Source organism: Lepus europaeus, chromosome 5 (genome assembly GCF_033115175.1).
Source record: "Lepus europaeus isolate LE1 chromosome 5, mLepTim1.pri, whole genome shotgun sequence".
In the NCBI taxonomy this organism is placed as follows: Eukaryota; Metazoa; Chordata; class Mammalia; order Lagomorpha; family Leporidae; genus Lepus; species Lepus europaeus.
In genome coordinates this window covers 115,670,470-115,689,663 of record NC_084831.1, presented here as the reverse complement: position 1 = coordinate 115,689,663, position 19,194 = coordinate 115,670,470, and the positions used below count along the sequence as shown (strand labels likewise).

The 19,194-nt window shown below is 50.7% G+C and overlaps 2 non-coding genes across 2 annotated transcripts; one reads left to right on the top strand and one right to left on the bottom strand.

Moving 5' to 3' along the window:
• Window positions 1–16,687: 16,687 nt before the first annotated feature.
• TRNAE-UUC (transfer RNA glutamic acid (anticodon UUC)) lies at window positions 16,688–16,759 on the bottom strand. Its single transcript has one exon. It is a non-coding gene; the product is annotated as a tRNA-Glu (tRNA).
• Window positions 16,760–17,948: 1,189 nt separating this feature from the next.
• Window positions 17,949–18,021, top strand: TRNAV-CAC (transfer RNA valine (anticodon CAC)). The gene has a single exon. It is a non-coding gene; the product is annotated as a tRNA-Val (tRNA).
• The last annotated feature ends 1,173 nt before the right edge of the window (window positions 18,022–19,194 follow it).

The window sequence follows — 19,194 nt, the reverse complement described above, 5'->3', positions numbered from 1 at the left end:
GACAGCACAGTGCCCTCACGTGTGCGTAACTAAGCAAGACCACCGACAGCACAGTGCCCTCATGTGTGTGTAACTAAGCAAGACCACCGTTAGCACACTCATGTGTGTGTAACTAAGCAAGACCACCGACAGCACAGTGCCCTCACGTGTGTGTAGCTCATTATTTGTGTGGCTTTCTCCTGCCCAGGCTCTGGCTCTGCTCTGACACAGCTTCATCATGGCAGTACCTCCCAGCACTGTTCCAGGCACAACGGCTAACAGCAGTGCCCTGGACACCTACTACAACCTACGCGCCAAGCTGGAGAGGAGCCAGCAGAACGTCCAAGACATGAGAGAAATTCCTCACGGCCAGAGCTACTGTTTACTTCCTGGCCAACCGCCTGCAGAGACACGGTAGGTCTGCAGAGCCGTGGGCCAGACTGAAAAGTGGGGGTTCCCTTCCTCAGAGAAATGAACACTCTCCACTTTATCTTCCCTTTTCTTCATCAAAGTAAACTCCCTGACTGTACTCCTGGGTCGGTAGGTGCCTGTATTTCATCCTCAGCTTGCCGCAGTGGAGAAAACTGAGGCACAAAGGATGAAAGTTTGCAGGGACAAGGTAGGGAGGAGGAGACTAAAACCCCAGGAGAGGCACTAACGGCTTCTTCTGGCTCAGGGACCTGTGTGAGCTCCTAGGAACCAGGACAGCGCTGTGCGCTCCACTGTCTCAGCATTCAGTTCAAACACTTACTAAGTCCCATCTACAGGTAGCTTCACTTGGCCTGAAAGGGGTAATGATACCCGCCTGCCTTCAAGGAGCTCGGGGCTGTCTGTTCCCAGGCATCTGGCACTATTAGCAGCTCTGGCAGTAACAGAAGGAAGCCCTAACGCCTGCAGAAGATTCTTTTCCCCGTACATGCAGAGAAGCCATTGCTTACTCTTTGCTTACTTTAAGGCCATTTCTAGGAGACCTGAGACCTATGCCACCCTTTCTGTCTCACCCTGCACATGAACTTTGCAAATAGCCGGCAAGGGCAGGAGGCCCTCCAGGATGTGGCCCCAGACATGAGCATGAGGAGAACAAGGCCAAGTGCAGAAGACAGCAGGTCTCAGTCGCAAGCCAGGCCAGTGTAGGTGCTGGCTCACTGTCTCCACAGCCAGCTTTGAATTTGGAAATCCACTGAAAAATCTTAAAGCTGCTAATAATAGAGGGAAGAGGGGGAGGCTGTAATTCATTAAATGTACATGGAAACAAGAGCTTGGGAGGGCAGGGATGCTACAGGAGGGCACCTGCTACATTGCAGTTGTTTGCTTTCAAATTTCTACCATGATTTTTCAATTAATCACTGTGAGTATGGGAGGGCTTCAAACCTGTGATGCTGTTTATTGTCATACACAGTGAACAGTGAGAATTACAGCTTCTTTGTCAATGAAATGCAAAATGATCTTTAAGACATCTTATTGCATTTATTAAAATTGTACTACAATTAAAGGTGGATATCTCACGGTTTAGGCTGTCCCTTGGGACACCCACATCCCCCGTTGGAATGTCTGATTTAAGTACTGGATCCTCAGGGCAGGTGTCATATCCAGTGGGCTATAGTGCAGATTGGGATGGCTGCATCCCATGTGGGAGCGCATGGGATATAGTCTTGCCTTTGCTTTCTGATCCAGCTTTTTGCTAATGAGCCTGGGAGGCAAAAGATGATGGCTCAAGTGAGTAGCTGACACACACATGGAAGACCCAGATGAAGCTTCAGTGTTCAACCTGTGCCCAGACCTGGCTGTTGTAGGTGTTTGGGATCTGACTCAAAGTATAGCAGATCTCTCTTTAAAAACAAAACAGGGGCTGACGCTGTGGCATAGCAGGTAAAGCCACTGCCTGGGGGCTGGCGCCATGGCTCACTTGGTTAATCCTCTGCCTGCAGCACCAGCATCCCACGTGGGTGCCTGGTTCTAGACCCGGTTGCACCTCTTTCAGTCCAGCTCTCTGCTGTGGCCTGGGAAGGTAGTGGAGGATGGCACAAGTGTGTGGGCCCCTGCATTCACATAGGAGACGAGGAGGAAGCACCTGGCTCCTGGCTTTGGATGGGCGCAGATTTGGGGGGTGAACCAATGGAAGGAAGACCTTTCTCTGTCTCTCTCACTGTCTAACTCTGTCAAATTAAAAGAAAAAAAAAAGCCACTGCCTGCAGTGCTGGCATCTCATATGGGTGCCGGTTTGAGTCCTGCCTGCTCTATTTCTCATCCAGCCCTCTGCCTGGCCTGGGAAAGCCATAGAAGAAGGCTCAAGTCCTTGGGCCCCTGCACCCATGTGGGAGACCCAGAAGAAGCTCTAAGCTCCACACAAAGAGAAAGATTTTACATCCCCTGATTCCCTGCCCAAGTGGCTAAAACTCACAGGGCTGGACAGGCCCAAGTGTGGAACCCTGCATCCATGTCTCCACTTTGGTGGCTGGGTTCCAAGTACCTGAGATATCTTCCATTGCCTTCGCGGGAGATCACTAGTAGGAGTTGGATGAGAAGTGGGGCAGTCACAACTTGAATCAGCACTCCCATATGGGCTGCAGCTCCCAAGAAAGGTTTTTAAATCTTCAAACTATTCTGGGATTACTGAAACTCCACACAGGAGAACCATCAGGCCTACAGTCCTTGGTGTCCTCCCAAACACAGGAAATCACTGCTTCATGACCCAGGTCAACGTTTCATTGAAGAAGCCCCAGGGCTTGCTGCTTGCAGTGGCCCGTGACTTAGATCAGGCCTAGGAGATGTGAACCCTGCATTGCCTCATTCAAATCGAGTCCTCTCTAGACGTTGCTCTACTTGTCCATGAGCTTCTTGTTCCTCATCTCTAAGCTGGGGAACACTCAGGAGTCCAAGGAGTACACGTGTGACAACCCCTGCACAGACCTGGTCCCTGGGTTTCCTGTGTGGTGGAGGGGACTGTGCGTCCTCCCCATAGACAGTGACCTCGGCTGCATGGCCACCTGTCCGCTGAGGAAGGCGCGACTCTGTTTCCTCAGGGTGTGAGGAGTACAAAGACCTCATTGCATCGGTGCTGGAGGAGAAGCTTGACTTTGAGGAGATGCGTTCAGCTGCGAGGCTGGGGTAAGGAGCAGGTTTGTGCAAGGAGAAGTGGCAATATCCATGGCTGAACCAGACCAAGACAATCAGTGGGGTTGTGGGGTTGGGGTGAGGTAGGGCAGTGGGGTTCTCCATGAAGTAACATATGAGTAAAATGGAAGCAAATGCCTGGGCAGGACACAACAGCACATGTCCAACTGTGTGTGCCTGGACCCATTTTCTTAACGTTCCTGGGCTGGCTCACCTGTAAGAGGAAAGTACTGACAGCAACTCCTGCAGAGGTTCACGAGGTCAAACTCATGATTACAAGTGGTTGGCACCATCTCTGACACACATGGAATCTCAGTGATTTGCTGTACTTATATTCTTACTCTTTTTTTATAGGCACGGTGAATGTAATTAATAGAATTCTTTAAAGATTTGTTTGTGTATTTGAAAGTCAGAGCTACACAAAGAAAGGGAGAGACAGATGTTGGAGTGGGAGAGATCTTCCATCTGCTGGTTCACCCCCAGATGACCTCATCTGCTGGGGCAGGGAATGGCCAGAGCTAGGAGCCAGGATCTTCTTCCTGTTCTCCCACATTGGTTGCAGGGGACAACCACTTGGGCCAGCTTTCACTGCTTTTTCTAGGCTATCATCTGGGAGCTGGCTTGGAAGAGGAGCAACTGGGGGTCGAACCTGCAACCATACTGGATACTGGTGTCATGTCAGTTTAACCATTACACCATGGCACTGGAACCATTAATGAACATTTCTACAAGAGATATTTTCCAGCTTTTACAGATACTCTTTCATTTTTGACAGGCAGAGTGGACAGTGAGAGAGAGAGACAGAGAGAAAGGTCTTCCTTTGCCGTTGGTTCACCCTCCAATAGCCGCTGCGGCCAGTGCATCGCGCTGATCCGAAGCCAGGAGCCAGGTGCTTCTCCTGGTCTCCCATGCGGGTGCAGGGCCCAAGCACCTGGGCCATCCTCCACTGCACTCCCGGGCCATAGCAGAGAGCTGGGCTGGAAGAGGGGCAACTGGGATAGAATCCGGCGCCCCAACCGGGACTAGAACCCGGTGTGCTGGCGCCGCAAGGCGGAGGATTAGCCTGTTAAGCCATGGCGCCGGCCAGATACTTTCATTTTAAATATATTTCCTCTCAACCAATTTTTCAAGCACTATAGGGCTATTGGGAATTAGATCATTGAGCAGCTATTGCCTGGAAAATGAATTATTACTTTTCTCAAGGCTAGCATTGCCCCTTCCTAGAGAGTTTCATCCATAGGGTAGATTGTGGCATTCAAACTGTCTTTGAGCACTTTGCTGAAGTGATCATAGAAAGTCATATGTGTAAAACCCATGTAAACAGAGATAGGACTTGGAAGGGAGTACAGGACTGAAGCCCCTATTTGATCCCCTGTAGGCCTTAACTTGCCCCACACTTTGTAGCATTTCTAGGGATTAGAGATTGACAATCTGAGAACAACCACTTGGCTGACTGAAAGAGGACATTCAGGCATCTGATAGGGTGGGTGACTCTAGAGGCTTGGTCCAGCTTCAGGATTCTGTGGTTCTCAGCATTAACTGGATACCCCATGTGTGCCTCTACTGAGTGCTGTGCTGAATAATAACACATGGCCGTGTCTGCCCGTACAGAGCTCACATCCTATGTTGGGACAGTGAGCAATGCTTCAGGCTTTAGAAAACAGGGAAATCTCATAGAGATGACGCATTCATCACTGGAAGCTCATGTACTCTCATTGCATTCTGACTGGTTATCCTCATCTCCATGTCATTCTAATGAATGTTGCCTTCATGGCCTTTATGGGACTTCCCACCTCTCAATGCCAGCAGGCGAGCTTGCCCAACACAAATGTTCCTGGCCCTATTGGCATACTGCTTGCTGTTCACTACATGGATGTGGGCTGAGGTGAGGGACTTAATCATAGCAAAAACTAACAAACCTACGGATCCATGCTCATTCCCTCTTCAAAGGAAAATCTCACAAATATCAGCACACACCATGGGCACCGCCCTTGGGCAATTCTAGTGGATGGTTTTCTGAGGCTCCTGGGAGCTGTCATTTAATCTTACATTTCTGTCTTCTTCCCCACCTTAGGAGAGAAGACTCCCTAGTTCAGGCTCGGGCTAGAGAACTCACCCACTTACGGCGCAGGATACAGGAAGGGAGAGAGGTCTGCTCCCTCTTTGCCCAGCACCTGAAGGACACGGGCCAGGCTTTTGAGGGCCTCCTCAGGAACACGGACGTTGCCCACCACCTTGGACAGAGATTCTGTGAGCAGTTGGCCCAAGGAAGCCAGCTGGCAGAGAGCTTTGCCAGAAAACTCACGGGGGGTAAGTGGCTGCATCTCCAAAGGCCCCTCCTCCTCCAGAGTGCCTCACAGGAGGGAGAACCATGCTGTTACCGCCCTAGGTCATTCTTTTGCTCTTGTCTGTGGCACTTCATCCACATGCGTTTTGGATTTTTCAGAGCACTCAGGTAATTCCTTCGAGTTATTATTCTTTTTAGGGTGTCATCTGCAATCAATAAGAGAGTACATAAGATGATCTCATCTTGATGAGCATGGCAGGAAACAGACATAATTTCTTTTCTCTTCTCTTCTTTTTTCTCTCTCCTTTTTTTTTTTTTTTAATTTTCAAAGTCAGAGTTACAGAGAGAGAGGGAGATGGGGAGAGATCTTCTATCTGCTGGCTCACTTCCCAGGTGGCTTCAATGGCAGCACTGGGCCAGGCTGAAGCATGAGCCAGGAGTTTCATCCAGGAATCCCATGTGGGTGGCAGGAGCCCAGGCCATGAGCAGGAGCTTGATTGGAAGTGGAGCAGCCAGGAATGTAACCAGTGGCCCTATGGGATGCCAGCACTGCAGGCACTGGCTTAGCCCTCTACGCCCCAAGGCTGGCTGCCAGACTTCATTTTTGAAAGAGCTTTTCACTGGATGTAGGATTCTAGAATAAAAGTTTTGTTTTGCTTTTTTTCCTCAGAGATTTACTTCTTTATATGAAGGCACTGTTACAGAGAGGCAGAGAGAGAGAGAGAGAGGTCTTCCATCTGCTGGTTCACTCCCAAATGGCTACAACGGCCATTGCTATGCCAATCTGAAGCAAAGTCCCACGAGCTTCTTCTGTGGCTCCCACATGGGTGCAGGGTCCCAAGGACTTGTGCGGTCTTCCATGCTTTCTCGGGCCATAGCAGAGAGCTGGATTGGAAGTGGAGCAGCCGGGTCTTGTACCAACCCCCATATGGGATGCTGGCACTGCAGGCGGCACTGGCTTTACCTGCTATGCCACTGCACTGGCCCCAAGACTCTGTATATTTTGAAATCTAATTTTCTACATCATTTTACTTCACTGGATTTTCTGCATCTACAGGTCTAGGATTCTAATCAAATTTAAACAATATGGCTCATACATATAATAGTCTTTGTTATTTTTCTCAGCTCCTGCAATGACATCCATTACAGTGATGAGTACATCTGGTGGTTTGAAATTTCCCCACAGTTGACTGATGCTCTGTTTGCTTTTGTTCTGTCTTTTCTTGTTTTGGTGTTTCATTTGGGGTTATTCTTACCTCTAAAGGAACACATTCATTAATCTGTCTTCAGTTGTATGTAACCTGCTGTTAATTCCAGCCTATGTGTCTCTCTTCTAACATATTGAATCCTTTTCTTCTGTTTCAGTTTAATGTAGATCTTTTCTAAGGCCTCCCCTGTCTCTCCTTCTCACCTCAGGTTTTTCTCTACAATGTTATACAGGAGTGTAAGTTTCAGAACTATGTCAGTGTCCTTAAACTATTTTAGCTAGATATTGGTATAAACTCAAGTTACTTAAAACAATTGGTTTCTGCTCAAAGCAGCTTTGAAATCTTGCTAAGCAGGACAGGAGCAGCTTTTACTCTGTGCTGTGGCAATTTCTTTCCACTACTAGGACCATAATCTGGTTTAAGAAAAAGGTCTTTGTTGGTAGAGGTTTCAGATTCCCAGAGAGTTTGTTCACAAAGTGCTTAGAGTTCCCATATCCCCTGCCCCCACAGTGCACAGCCCCCTCACCACCCACACTGCCTCCAGAAAGGCACATGTGTTACAGCTGGGGAACTTCCAGGCCATCCACCATCACTCAAAGTGCACAGTTACTGTTAGGAGGCAATAAGGTCTGCAGAACTGCCTCTGAGCCCCTGTTCGTTACAGTTTCTCCCCCTGGCCGGTGGAGGCAGCAACTATCACAACTTCAGTGTGAGCTGGAGATGATTGGAAGTTCTTTGCCCAGGTTTGTACCATTTCCTCACACTCACGTACTCATCAGTTCATAGCTGAACACTGAATGCAGTTAGCCAAGGCACCTATCTCTGAGCAACAGCCTCCTCTCTTGTATTCGCCCTGCGATCTCTTTAGTCTTGAGCTGTTGAAACTCAGTGCAGGCTCTGCCTGGGTTCTCCCTAAGCCCTGCAGTCCGGGGATCTCAGGCAGTGGAGTGGGGCAAGGGCCAGACTCACCTCCTTGGTTTCTCCCTCGCAGGCACCGCTGTGCTGTACTGCACGATGTGTGATGTCCAGCGCTGTTGTTGAAAACTGTCATGTCCTCATTGTTGAGGGGCGAGGGTAAATCTGGTCCCTTCTGTTCCATCATGGGCAGAAGCAGAAAGAATAGGAAGGAGCCAGCATGTACAATGGAAAGAGCTCTGGGCTGAGGGTCACCATTACCAAGGCTCTCATCTCAGCAAATAATTCATTGCATCCACGCCCTTCCTTTGATCAGTGATTGATCCACCCTGAATTTGTTTACTCATTTCTAAAGTGGGTCAGTTGGAATTCCTTTGAGTGCTGTAGAGATCAATTGAAGCAATGCTGGTGAATTGTTTCGTTTCAGGGCTCAGTTGATGCACCAGATAAAGCAGATGCTGGTGTTGGGAAAGGGGATTTCTCTGGCATCACTCTATAGAGAGACTCCCTCTGGGAACATCTGAGAGCACCAGAGGGCCAGGGCTGTCGGTGCCTGGGCTGTGCTCTGGGTGCAATGGTGGTGGACAGGGTTGCCTGTCCTCTCCCAGGAGACTGCAAGTAGGGTCTGCAGGAGAAGCATTAGTGGGAATCAAACCACGCTCTAGTGGGCGGCTTTGGGGTGGAAATGAAGGTTCCAGCTGGAGAAATCCTGAAGGCAACTATGCAAGGGTCCTGTGAGCTAGAAAAGAGATGCTGTAGACATCCTGTATCTACATCGGGAACACCCTGTGCAGGGGATAAGACATCTTTCCAAGGCTCTGCTCTTGATGTGTTCCCAGAGGCCTCCTGGAACAACTCTCCCAGAGCTTTCTGAATGTACACGCAGAAGGATCAGTCTCTGATCATAGAGTCTCATGTCTGTGATGTCTGAATGGGGCCTGCTTAGTTTCTGACTCGCTTTCTATTCGTGCTTTGCAGAGAATCACAATGATCAGAAATATGGAGACAGACAAGAGACCCTGGCCCACAGGTAACTCTGAATGGTGAAGGGGCTGGTGATGGAGTGAGGAAAACTAGAGAGGATTCCAAAAGCAAGGGATCCAAAGAGAGCTCAACGTTAACACCATGAGCAACAACGACAAAGCCAACCCAGAGACTGCGGATGGGACCTCTTTGTCCATGGATTTTTACAAGGATGTGTCCTATCTCTAATGGTCACCTGCTCTACTGGGAGCTCATACATTGCTTCCATTTATTAGTAATGTCTCAAGTTCACTTTTAGTCTGACCTAAAGGGAAACCAAGCAGTGGCCCATGGTTTCTGTGTGAGTTTTAAACCTTCATGCTTGAACCCCAGATTGAGATGCCTGTCTCATTTCTGCACAGTTTTCCTGAGATTTGTTAGCAGATGTTTTATTCCCAAAAAGTTACCTTGAAAAACAAACTCAAATGACATCAAATATCTGGAGAAATCTCAAAGGTGGAAGAGCCCAGGGAGGTTTTGCTGTCTCGGGAACTAATATTCAAAGAGCCACTTCATGTAATATAAAATACAATGCTTTATTTATACATCTTGTGTTCACTGTTTTGGGTCTCTAACTGGATTTAGGGCAGTTCCTGAGTCGTCTTCTTCACACTGAGCTATGTGTCAGTGCACTGAGCACCTGCTGCTGTCTCTGCCCCAGCTCTAGCCCACCTCGCCCCATCAGAAGTGGATGCCACATTGCTTCTTGTTGCGTTGTCCTCACTGGTGTTGGTGCTGCTTCATGAGCTTCAGATCAGGACCTGTAATGAACTTTGTTCGCTAACTTGGTTACCTCTCTCATCTTGCCTCTCCCACCAGGCCCCACAGAGAGCACCAGAGGGAGGGAGGGAGTGTGGAGCCCGAGGACGCGGTGGATGAACGGTATCTGACTCCTTCCGGCCAGCACAACTGTGCTCAGCCTTCCAGCAGTGACATCGTCCTGTCTGAAGCACAAGAAGCCACCTCTGCTGTGGACCCAGGCTGTGACTGCTCCCCTTGTAAATAAAGTACGGCTCAAAACCTTCCAGTAGCTTCTTCCTTCTGCACGCTCACCGCTTCTGTCTGAACTGAGCTGTAGCATCTGTGTAGACAGGCCTAGAAGCTTCTCCTTGAAAAGGCATATAGGCTGAAAAGAGTGCTGGGCTCAGGTGTCAAGTGCAGTATTTTCAGTGTTCCTGGTTGACATCTCGCCTGAGCCACCCTGCCACCACTGGATAGAGCATCTGATGCACGCACAGTGGCCCATAGAGGAGAGTGATGGGAGCACGGGAAAGTTTCAGCCAACTCCACAGTCCATATACACAACCTGCCTTTCATGGGACAGCTCTTTTCCTGAGATGGTCTTTTTTTTTTCTCAAGAGTTATCTATTAATTTGAAAGGCAGAGTTACATTCTGGCAGAGAGGGGCAGAGCGAGAGCGAGAGCAAGAGAGAGAGAGAGAGAGAGAGGTCTTCCATCTGCTAGTTCATTCCCCCAATGTCTACAACAGCCAAAGCTGATGTGATCTGAAGCCAGGAACCAGGAGCTTCTTTTGGGTCACATGCATGTGCAGGGTCCATGGACTTGGGCCATCTTCTACTGCTTTTCTAGGCCACAGCAGAGCGCTGCATTGGAAGTGGAGCAGCTGGGACTAGAAACCCTCCCCCCATATGGGATGTCACTACTGCAGGCAGTGGCTTTACCCACTATGGCACAGCACCAGCCCCCCGCGCTCTGAAATGGTCTTGATAATTATAGTCCATGGATGGTATCCCTGCATTTTCCAATCATGTAGGAATACTGCCAGCCTTGCTCAGTTATCAGGCATCCTGTCCCCTTGCCTCCTCCCAAGGTCCCATCAGAGTGACAGTTGAAAGGCGATTTTCCTAAAGACAAGTCTCTGATGTTGCCAGCCCCTGGTAAATGGCCAGAATGTCATGCTTTGTGCAGCAACAAAGGTTTTCTTTTTTTTTTTTTTCTTTTCTTTTTTTCCCCAAACCTTGGGAGGTTTCTTCTCATTTCTGCAATGCTGCTGTCCAATTCAACAGCCAGCATGTCTGGTGAAAGAAAGGCCATGAGTAAGTGTGGTGTCAGCAGCATGCTTCCCTTTCAAAAACCCCCAGGAGCCAGGGCAGCTCCTGCATGGCCAGAGGAGACCCCTGGGCAGCAGATTCGCTGGTGTGTGTTTAGAACACAGCTTCAGTCTTTGTCTTCCCTTTCTTTATGTCCAGCTTTCATTTCCTGGAGTATTTTCCTATATCCTTTTCTTGGCAGCAGAATGAGACTGTGTTAATTCACTCAGGACCCACTGGGCTATTTGCACAGTAATATAAACCCCATCAGTCTCCTCTTTCTCCCTCTCCTTCACGTGGCAGGTGTAAGGAGGTGCCCTTTATTGCTCAGATCATCCTCCTAGGAAGGAATCCCCATTTCCCTTTCACATTTCACCCTGAGCTGCAGAGGAAGTGTTCACCATGTGTTGAACTGGTCTGGGCGAGGTATGTAGTAGAGGAAGGTATTTCCAGTTCCTGCAAGTCACACCGAGGAGGTAGCCACAGCTTCCACGGGAACCGTCTGGCCTTACCTGGAGGCCCTCAGTGTCTTTGTTCCTCCTCTTTTCCTCCCCTGCTCCTCCCATGCCCCTGGGTGGAGGCAGCCCTGTGAGTGTGCTCAGTGCTTGCCCATTCTTCACTTGAAACCCACCTGGAGGGCTCCTGCAGAAAGGGGACCCACGATCCTGAGAGGCAGGGATCATGTTAGGTGGCCCCCAGCTTTCCAACAGTGACAAGGATTCATCCTCCCCCTCCCTCATCTCACGCCTTGGAGGAACGGCTGCAGAAGATGAGATCTAAAAAACTGCGGAAGCACCTGAAGGAGACCATGGTGGTCAATGTCAGCCTGCGACAGAGGCTGCAGCGTCACATCAGCACCATGGACAGAGACAGTGGTAGGGGGGCCCAAGGGGCCTGAGTCTGGCAGTGGGTGTGTTTCCACGGGCAGGACACTGCCCAGAGCTTCAGAGAATCTAAGCACATGTTGGACCTGTTTCACCCACTTCTTACAAATGGACTGGATAGAGAGCGAGCACCGGTGCTGTTCCTCTTATTCTGCAAGTGACCAAATAGACTTAGGTAGAGACTTGACCATGCTAAGCTCTTCCTTCCCCTTACAGCCATCTGACCCCCAAACCATGTTCGTGCCTCTGACTCTGAGCACGGTCTGCGTCTGTGGACAGTCTCCTCCACTGCCATTCTCATCAGCCTCCTATGTCTGGTTTGGTCCTTGCTCCCAGGGCTCCTCGTGGATCCTAGGGTTCTTCTGCCTCAGCCCTCGCCTTCCACTACTCTCATACTGAGGCCTCCAGGCCACATCATTGAGCTGGGCCCCAACAAGAGTGACCGGGTCGCACACACGGCCCAGTCTTCCTCATGTTGCAGCACTGGGTGTAGAATGATGTGAATGTGCTGGAGCTGGGAAGCAGGTGACCAGGAAGCTTGTTCCCCATCAGCCTGTCAGTGCAGCCCCTCAGGCCCTGCCGTGGAGTTCAGGGAATTAGCAGGAAGCCTTCTCTTAAGCGAATGTGAATACCTTGCCTCACTGTAATTCTCTCCTGGACAGGATGCACCTCCAACCTCTACTGGCAGGTCCTGGATTCCATTGTGCAGCTGTATGATGAAAACAGGGTCCTCAGGGAAAAATACCAGAGACTCCCTGTGTGCAGGAACCCTGTGTGCAGAGGTAAGTGGTGAGGGCACAGCGGGAGGTCCTGGAAAATGTTGCCTTCAATGAGTCTTCTCATGAAAGAAACTATACAGAGAGCTTTTAGGTCTTCTTCTCCCAAAGAGAACCCAACAGCAAGGAAACCAAACTTAGGGAACTGCTTCTGGGTTTGCATTTGCCTCCCCTACATCAGATGGAACAAATCATAACCAACCCCAAATCCTTCCCTAAGAAGATGGGTTGATGGGAAACACCTAAGGAATGAGAAATAAGCATTTTTTCATTTTTCATTTTTTAAAAAAATGGACTGAGACAGGAGCTACTGGACAGAACCAGCGCCCCAACCATAACAAAAACCCAGAGTGCCGGTGCCATGGCTCAGGGGCTAATCCTCTGCGATTTAGACAGTGAGAGAGAGACAGAGAGAAAAGTCTTCCTTTCCGTTGGTTCATCCCCAAATGGCTGCTATGGCCAGCGCTGCGCCGATCCGAAGCCAGGAGCCAGGTGCTTCCTCCTGATTTCCCATGCCCGTGCAGGGCCCAGGCTCTTGGACCATCCTCCACTGCCTTCCGGGGCCACAGGAGAGAGCTGGACTGGAAGAGGAGCAACCAGGACAGAATATGGCACCCCAACCTGGACTAGAACCCTGGGTGCCGGCGCTGCAGGCGGAGGATTAACCTAGTGAGCCACGGCATCAGCCCTTACTTTGTATTAAAGAACTTTTTGGTTAGTTCCTGAAGATATCCCTGGAAACGCCCTAAGGAGAAATTACCTTTGCAGAAGGTTGCTTTCCCCTGGGATCAGGGGCATCAGCCAAGATCTATGCCTTGCTCTTTTTTTTTTTTTTTTTCCCAGCTCAGTCCCATTATTTAAATACAGCATAGAGATAGGAGTCACGCTACAAGCATCATTTGGCCCAAGGGTCCCATGCCTCCCAAAAGACAGCGAGCCTGCCTCCTTCAGAGGCCCAGGCCCAGAGCCAAACTGGCCACAGGAAACAGGCAAGCACAGAATGAACTCACTTCCAGGACTCGGCACATTTCACCCTTCCCCCACAATCCTCTGCTCTCTTGCATCCCTAAGTCAGGCCAGCTCCTAGCCTCTGAGCCACCAGGGAGCTCTCTGTGGGATATTTAACAAGAATTTAAGTTATATAAAATTTAAAATTGCCCTGTGAAAGCTGTTGTTTCATAGACAGTTTAAAATATCCTTCCATACATAATCCTCATCAGGTGACGGCCCTCGTCATACATACCTGAGTTTTGAAACGACTGCCATCTGAGGAAGCTCCATACTCAAGCTTCCTTATGGGTCTCATTAAAGGCTGTCCTTATCCTGTGATGGAAGGAATCCCAGGTGCTTTTTCCAGATTCAGGGGCTGAGAGGAAAAGCCCTGGTAGCTTAGAAAAAGATTTCTATTAGAGACCGTTACCTAAGTTTTCTAGTCTGAGAAACGTTTTAGGTACAATATATGCATGCCTTGCCCTTTATTTGGCAATTTCCCTGTTCCTTCTTCTGCTCACTTCTTTCCCCCACCGCTGCCTTCTATCTGCACAAGAACATTGACAAGACTCACCGGGCAAAGCGTGTTCCTGTCCCAGCCAAAGTCATGCTCACCCTGTAGAACTTGTCCAGCTTCCTCCAGGTGGAAGCCCTCCCTCCGCCTTCCCTGACATTCTGTGATGTAGCAGAAGACATGTTGGTGTCCAGCTCAGGCTTTTGACCTCTAGGTCATGTGGGTTGAGTCCTTAGCCCCTTGTCACCATGATCTTCTCACAGTCTTGTTATTGTCCAAGGACCCTGGTGCCTCTCACACTGTAGGGCTCTTCCTGTGGCCCCACCCTCCTATGAGATGATTTAGGAGAATTTTCCTGCAAATGTCTTCTCTTTGCTGTAACAAGTCTGAATGTGTGTGTTTGAGCTATGGCTCTCACCCCAGGGCCTTACAAAGACCTTTATTTTCCCCAGGGGCAGCATGCAGGGTAAACTGAGGCCGAGGAGGAGGAGCTGGTGGGGGTCTGGCTAACTCACCTGCAGCAGCAGCTGGGAGCAGGGCTCTTGGCATCAGGAGGTGCTGGGGCCCTCTGTCCCACACCACGGGCAGCCAGCACACTTCAGGAGACTCTGTCTTGAATGTGCTAGCGCCACCATCTCCTTCTGGCCTGTAATCCACTCCTGTAACTTCTCCCCTTCCCCATAGTCGGGCTCCCCCTGGTCTCCATCTCCACCCAGCTCCAGCCCCAGCCCCAGGCACTTATCAGCAAGACCACACAGAAGATTGCTAATGAGTTGTTTTTGTTTGTTTATTTATCTATTTCAGGTAACAACTGAAGTATTAAATGACTTGTTTAATTTCAATACCAAAAGTTAAGTCAGCAATAATTCTCTAATTGATGAGAAAATAAAACAACAAAGCAAGTCTAAATCAAGGAAGTCACCATCTCTGAGAACCAAATTACACGGCAGGACCAATGGGCCCTTTGCTTGCAGAAATCCCAGCCCTTCTTCTGCTAATGGGATAGCCCCTAAGACACCAATGCCCAGATCAGGAGAGGATCCTCAAAGGCACTCATCCTTTTCCCTCCCCATCCCAGCCAGGAAAGAGCAAGGATTTGAGTCCAGGAACAGGCAGAAAAAAGTCCCTGCAGATGGTTTACCAGCTCTTAGGCACATGTTCATTTTACTTGAATGTTAGGGTTTAGAAACCTCAGAAAATAAATTTCATTTTACATACGTTTTGTTGCTTATCTTTTTTGTACAAGTTGAAATTAAAACTTTCTTTCTCCAGCTTGAAACAGCAATGTCTATCCTTCTTTTTAAAGGTGTTGTTATTTGGAAGGCACAGTGTGCACACACACACAGAGCGAAAGAGAGAAAAAGAGAGAGAGAGAGAGAGAGAGAGAGAGAGAGAGAGAGGAATCTTCACTCCCCAAATGCCTCCAATAGCCTGGGCTGGGCCAGGTGGAAACTGGCACCATGAGGCCCATCGAGGTCTCACTCCTGGCTGTCAAGTAACCCAGTCTGTGAGCCATCACTGCTCCCTCTAGGCACATTAGCAGACAGCTGGACTGGAAGTGGAGGCAGGTCTGATACTCGGCTCTGATATGGGATGCAGGTGTCCCAGTGGCAGCCCAGCCCATGGCACCACAATGTCTGCCCCTGAACTCTCATCTTTTCATTTTTTTTTTTATTGCTCAGATTATTTTTTTAAAAAAAGATGTATTTATTTTATTTGAAAGTCAGAGTTACACAGAAAGAAAGGAGAGGCAGAGAGAGAGAGTCTTTAATCCACTGGTCCACTTCCCAGTTGGCCTCAATGTCCAGAGCTGCACTGATCTGAAGAGAGGAACCAGGAGCTTCTTCCAGGTCTCCCATGCAGGTGCAGGGGCCCAAGGACTTGGGCCATCTTCCACTGCTTTCCCAGGCCATAGTAGAGAGTTAGATTGGGAGTGGAGCTGCAGGGTCTTGGAATGGTGCCCATATGGGATGCCAGCACTGCAGGCAGCAGCTTTACGCGCTATGGTGCAGTGGTGGCCCCTAAACTCCCATCGTCATAGGTACACTCCTGTATACTGCAGAGTGGTAGCACCAGTCCAGGGCCATCAATCATTCCAGAATCAAATGTCACTAAGTCCCTGGGATTGCACAGGAAAACTGCATTGGGTCTCCCACTCTGACAACTGACATAGGTCAGGCAAGAAATTCTGTGATGTAGGAGGCAGGTCTGTAGGGTCTGTAGGAGAGCAGGGTCACACAGGTTCACTGCCAGACAACCCAAGGGAACAGTCACAGAATCTTTGCAAAGAGTGTTGAGAGGTGGCTCTTCACTCCTGATGTTGAAAGTCCTCCTGAGCGCCCAGATTTCCGTCCTAAAGGTTTCAGTGCAGCCCACAGACGGAGACATGTGCCCAGATTGCACTGGGCATTTTCACAAACTTCACTCCTGTTTGCATTTCTTTTCCTGAAGCTGAACTTTTCCTGTCCACTGACTTGTCTTTGGCAATCCACCATAAAGCTGGACATCTTTGAAACACAGGAAGCCCCAGGCTTACCAGACCTCTAGGCTAGCAGGCTGATTCAGGTAGGCACCAGGAAGACACTGCCCCCACACCCTGGTGTGGGAGGGGCCTTGGAGGAGAGTGTGCTGCAGATGGTGATCTCCCTGTGCTGGGAGCAGTGAATGCTGATGGCTGCAGCGCCACAGGCCAGGCAGAGCCTCACAGAGAGTTTCCATGCTGGCGTCAGCCGGCTCTTGACAGACTCCTGTGAAATTTTCCTGCACACTTTCAAAAGCTCATTTCTTACTGCACTGTAGTGGCGGAGTTTAAGCCACATCGTTGTGTAGCCTGGGGTAGGTTGCTTGTGGGACTTGTCAAGTGACAGGGGCCTGAGTGGGAAATGGCGATGACAACAGCAGGCCCAGAGTGAGAGTTGCGAAGACCATGGGGGCATAAAACGACCCTTCCCTGACCGGGAATCGAACCCGGGCCGCGGCGGTGAAAGCGCCGAATCCTAGCCACTAGACCACCAGGGATACACAGCAAGCGCTGCCTGCTGTGTTTCCCCCGCAGCAGCGGCTGCGTTGGACACGCACGTCGGAGAAGAACTAATCCATGTTACCACACCTGCGCCTCGTCCCGTCTTCCGGGAAGCCCTGGGAGGCCGCCCCCTCCAGATTCCCGCCAAAGGGCGAACCGCACGGGACCCACCAGGAGCCCCGCCCCGCAGGCAGCCTTGCGTCCCGGCTGAGCTCAGACAGCAGGCAGCCTCGGGGAGCAGACAGCGGGCCTCCGGGGAGGTGTGCGCAGCCGCCAGGGCACCCGGGGGTGGCCGGCGGGAGGGAGACCCGAAGGCGCCCAGGGTACGAGGAGCTGAGAGTTGAGCCGCTACGAGCTCCCACGACAACGCACACGCAAGCAGGGACACAGACGCCCGAGGGAATCTCTCTCAAGCAAGGCCTTGGGGTCCCCAGAGACCACCACGAGCCCATCCCCCAAACCCTGCCGCCCCTGAGTGTTTCCATCTCAGCTGGAGCTCGGTCCCCATCCTCCCCACGCTCAGAGCAATCCCAAACACCAGGGCTCTGACGCCGAGGCGTTCCTCGACTCCACATCTAACCCGCCAGCAGCGCGTGTGTTCCTGTGGCTCGCGGACGGGCCTTGCTGTCACCCGGTCCTTCCTCGTGGTGACGGAGTTCAAGCAAGCGGCGCGGACCAAGGCGAGCAGACCCATGTCCCTCGGGCCCCCCCGGAATGGCACTGGGCTGTCCTTGCCGCTTTCGTCGGCTCTGTCCTCCCCGTCAGCCTCTGCCTGGCCTGCCCCGGGCCCAGGGACCGTGGCGGGGCCCTAGCTGCGAGGCTCCTGTGGGAGCGGCGGGCACCCGGCAGCTCCCGGGGCGGCCCGCGGAGGAGCCCCAGCGGCTCCTTCGGGGATGTGCGAGGGCGGCGAGGCACGGGCGTGCGGGGCCGCAGGGAGTGCGGGTTCCCCAGAGGCTGGCGCCCGTGCTGCTCCCTAGGGGAACGGACACTGCCCCCTCTGTCCCGCAGGACCCTAACGTGTTCGTGGAAACGCGGGGTTTGTTATCCTCTGTGGATGGGGGAAGTGACCGATGGCGGCGGGAAGGGGACGAGAAAGGCACGATATTGTCTCATGAAGATACCCGGGCACGAGGCTTCATCTGCATGGCTTTCAGGGAAATATTTTAGCAGGTAACACTGTGGTAGGTTTCCGTAGTGTAGTGGTTATCACGTTCGCCTCACACGCGAAAGGTCCCCGGTTCGAAACCGGGCGGAAACAAGACTCTTTTCCTGAAGTGAGGAGAATAAGAGCAGAGTGAAGAGGAGACGTGGCCACGCAGTTCACATCAACCACACCTCGTTTCTCTTCTCCCGTGCTGGCCATTGTCACCCCGCTCCTGCCACATTTACAAGAGGGAAATGCTTTCAGGTTTTCTTTCCTTTCTCTCTCACTTTCTCTATATATATATTTCTCTTCTTTTAAATATTTGCTTATTTATTTGAAATACAGAGTTAGAGAAAGATGGAGACACAGAGAGAAGTCTTCCTTCTGCTGGTTCACTCCCCAAATGGCCTCCACAGCTGAAGCTGAGACAATCCACAGCCAGGTGCCAGGAGCTTTTTCCAAATCCCCAGGTGCGTGCAGGGGCCCAAGGACTTGGCCATCCTCCGCTGCTATCCAGGGAAGCAGCCAGGACATGAACTGGAGACTCAGTCCTCTGCCTGGCACAGCCCCAGCTCTTGAGGTCATTTAGGGGATAAATTAGCAGATGGAAGATTTTTCTCTCTCTTGCTCTCTAAGACTCTGTAACTCTGCCTTTCAAATAAAGAAATAATTCTTAAAAAAAAAAAAAAAAAAAAGCTGTTGCTTGACAGCTATAGGCCCATAATAACTTCAGCACACACTGGTAAGATGAGATGTGAACAGCTCCGCACTGCTGCAGGCTCAAATGCCAGGAAATACCAGCCTCTCCAGGGTAATGGACAATCAATACAGACTCGCAGACTAGTCTTCCTGTCACGCACCATCAAACAGAGAATGCATCTCTGTCAATCACCACCTAACAGAGATCACCCCAGAAGTTCACTTGAAAAGATCACACTCAGAAACCCCCAGCGATGCCCCTGGTGGGAGAAATCACGATGCAACAATGAAAGAAAGAACAAAAGCCTTGGTCCAGGACCCAGGTTCAGCATGCAGGAGTAAAGAGCTCTGTTTCTGCTCATGGGAGAAACAGAAGAACCAAGGGATCATGAGCCAATAGCGCTAGGGCCCAGGTCTGTCTGTCGGGTGCAGATTCCTTTGGCTCCAGTGATGCATCTCACATGGACAGATGGTCTGGGCAGAGCCCCAGCAGACATCTGGCAAGGAATACTATGGAGAGAGTTATCTGCATGCTCCCTGACCATTGTACAGCAGGAGAAGACGCATTGTCTTCTCATCACTTCCTGT